This window comes from Pinus tabuliformis, chromosome 6 (genome assembly GCF_031772625.1).
Source record: "Pinus tabuliformis cultivar Carrire ecotype Pingquan chromosome 6, CPIR1, whole genome shotgun sequence".
NCBI lineage: Eukaryota > Viridiplantae > Streptophyta > Pinopsida > Pinales > Pinaceae > Pinus > Pinus tabuliformis.
In genome coordinates, this window is record NC_142292.1 from 1,275,364,605 (window position 1) to 1,275,368,251 (window position 3,647).

A 3,647-nucleotide genomic window follows, 5' to 3' on the forward strand; every position below is an offset into this window, starting at 1 on the left:
TCTTTGGAAGTCCTCAATGTGCTCCCAAACTAAACCCTTTTGTTGAAGATTTATCAATTGGCTAAAGAAGGTATTTCTCTTTGTGTCCTCATAATTTGTTATCAATTCCTCTGTAAAAAGTGTCCAAGTGACAAGTGATTAATGATAACAAATCCATCTATACTACACACTGATTGGGTACTAAATATAAAGATGCAATGCATACCTTTTGTGTGTGTTGTACATCGTGTAGATCAAAGAACTGTTCCATCTATAGCACCCACGTTACCAGATCCTTGCCCTCAAACTTCCTCATATCAATCTGTGAAATATGGTTGCTCTTCATCCCAAAGTTGAAGTCTCTAAAATCATGATTCACATTCCTTTTGTTTTCATCATGAGTTTCATGGAATACCTTGTCGCCATTAGGAAGCCTCTCTTGTAGCAAATTTGTCAAACTTTCTTTCAAACCTTCCATGTCTACTTTTAAACCATCCACGTCCAATTTTATTTATACTTTTAAGTCCTTAATAATATCTTCTATTTCATCTTTGGTTTATCTTTGTGATAGAGAAATTTGTTGCACTTAGTTCCGTAATTTTGATATATCATGTTGCATTTATTTCTTTTCATGCTTCATAGTAGAGATTTATAAGGCCTTAATGGGTGTAGAACTTTTTTGTTTGAAATAAATTTTGGAATCAATTAATACTATATATGATTTAATATTCCCTTTGAATAACTTCAAACTAATTTTTCAAACAAATTTTATGAAAACATAAAAATACACACCTTTTAAGAGCTTGATTTTGTGTTTGTCAATCTAAATGATATTGAAACTATTGTATCTATGTGATTTCGGCGTCCCAAGGTATGAAATTATTTCCTAAGGTATCTCTTTATTTATTTTGTCCAACACCATAGGATAGACCAAGATTGGATTCTTCAAGCTAAATTTATGCCAAATCTCCCACAATGACTTCATTATGGACTAGTTCAGTAGATCAAATTTGTATGGGATGCCACATGCCACTATTTCCACCTTCGGTCCCTGGAAATACTATAAAAGAAACTAAATTCCATGCACTTTTAGAAAAAAATTACAGAATTCAAATTTATTGCTTGAAGAGAAAGTTATGACGATTTTCCCTGAGACACTTATTTGAGGCTGAAGTTTGGAGCATGCAGAAACACTAACTTCCTTGGACCATATCTCAAAAAATATAGAGAACCAAGATTTGAAATTGTTATCAGAGGTTCATAAACATTTATCCTACATGTGGCATACATTTCACGGTCTGAAAATTCGCATAAAAGAAGTTATAGTGAAAATTACATGATGACTTGTTTGAAGCAACAAAACCCTAGGATCAGGAGCTCAAATACCAAATGTTATGTATCCAGATCAAAAATAGCTTATAAACGTAAGAAAATATAGATCAACTACTAGATAATAAACCACTTTGAGGGGGAAACCTCCCTTTAAATCACATAAATGAAAAATTCTTGGATGATTCAAATGACAAGACCTCCTTGGTATATATAGGAGTCTAAAGGGTCAAAATATAATTAGGGCCTAGATAACAACAATATTGTAAGGTCAAAACAATAACAATAGTGGGCTTATATGGGGAACAACAATAACAATATGCGGGATATACTAGTATTATAGGGACCTAAGAATAAATTAAATATTATTTCAATTTTAGTCATACTTAATAAATGATCAAGGAGATCCACTACACTAATTTCAAATTCCAATCAATGCTCAACCCTAATTGAGAAGTATAAATTTGGGGAAATAATGTTGGATGAAAGATATTTTGAGATTTAGGATGATGATGTAGAGAGGAATACTTATTTCAATAATATGGTTAGTTCATAAGAAATGGATTTATGTAAAGAGATATACTCAAAAACAATGTTAACAACTTATTGAGAACCGTAACCTTAAAATGACAATTGTTGGGTGTGTGTTATAGTCTTTCCACGACTACACCACGTGTGGGGGGTGTCACAGGGGGGGTGGCTGCCCCCTTGTCAGGTGGTATGCAGGGTGGCAGTAGCCCCCATGCACAGGGTCTGGGGTAGCACCCCGAGAAAAGGTTTTTTGGACCCTATATTAGGTGGGCGGACCTACCTATGGTTTTGTACATGGATTTCGCACATGGTTTTGGGCATGACGGTTTTCTGTCCATGGTATTTTGTAAATCCAGTCAAGGGAACTACAGTTATGTTCTAATCAAGGGTTAATGGATTGGGGTTTATAGATTCTTCAGAATGTATATATATGTATTGTAACATTGAAAGGAATATAATGAAAAATCAATCTGGTATTCTTGGCTTTTGGATCCAGGGGAAAATATCTGTGTATATATGTTTTATGTTTTATTCTCTCGCCATTGTTTATTTTCTGGTTTTTAGAATTCGTATGCAGGTAAATTATGTACGGGGTTAAAACATATATTTGATGTCAGAGTTGTTTTAGCTTCAAGGGGATGCCTTTGCTGCTGAGGGGTTTTGCTCGAGGCTATGGTAGACCCTGTTTAGTGGGAGATCTGTGGGATCAATTGTTGTGGTGAAAGAAGATGGCGAGTAGTGGAAAGATAGAGATCAAGAAATTTAATGGTCAAATTTTTGAGTTATGGAAACTCAAGATGGAGGATCTGTTGGTAGATAAAGATCAGTGGATCAATGTAGATCCGGGTATTAAACTAACAACAATGTAGACTGAAGATTGAGCAAAGTTGGATCAGAAGGAAAAGAGCACAATTTGTGTGTCTCGGATTCAATATTGTTGAATGTATCAAGGGAAGCTTCAGTGAAGCCTTTGTGGGACAAGTTAGGGACTTTGTACCAATATAAGTCTCTCGTGAATAAATTGTTCCTACGAAAAAAGATGTATAACCTGAGGATGAAAGATGGAGACTCGGTGACAGAGAATTTGAACGCCTTTAATACTATGGTAAACCATTTATTATCTATTGATATTAAAATTTTAGATGAATATAAGTGCATCAGTTTGTTGTGTTCTCTACCAAATTCGTGGGATAGTCTAGTTTTCGCAATAAGTATCAATGCAACTGCCTTGCATTTTGATTAAATAGTCTCATCCTTATTATCGGAGGAGATGAGATGGAAAAATATGGAGGGCCATCATGGTGATTCCTTTTTCGTACGAGGATATTACTAGAACAGAAATAAAAATAAGTTCTCGAGTGGGAGATCTAAATCTCCAGGAAAAACATGTAAAGGTGTGTTGGAAATGCGGAAAGGAAGGGCACTTCAAAAGGGACTGTAAATCTAAAGCTCCTTAGAAAGGAAAGGGATCTAATGATGCTCCTTCTGTAGAGGAAAAAACCACCTCAGATGAAGGTGGGGATGTCTACTTGGCTTCTTCTTCAAGTACACATGTATATCATGAGGCATGGTTGATTGACTCATGTGCATGAGGCTTTCACTTTAATCCCCATAGAGAGAGGTTTTGTGAGTATGAGAAATATGATGGTGGTGATGTATTCTTAGGGGATGATAGGAACTCTATAATTTTTGGTCGTAGAAAATTCAAGTTGAAGTTGTAAGATGGAAGGATTAGAACACTTTCGAGTGTTCTTCATATTCCTGCATTGGCCAGAAATCTTATTTATGTAAGCAATATGGATGATGCA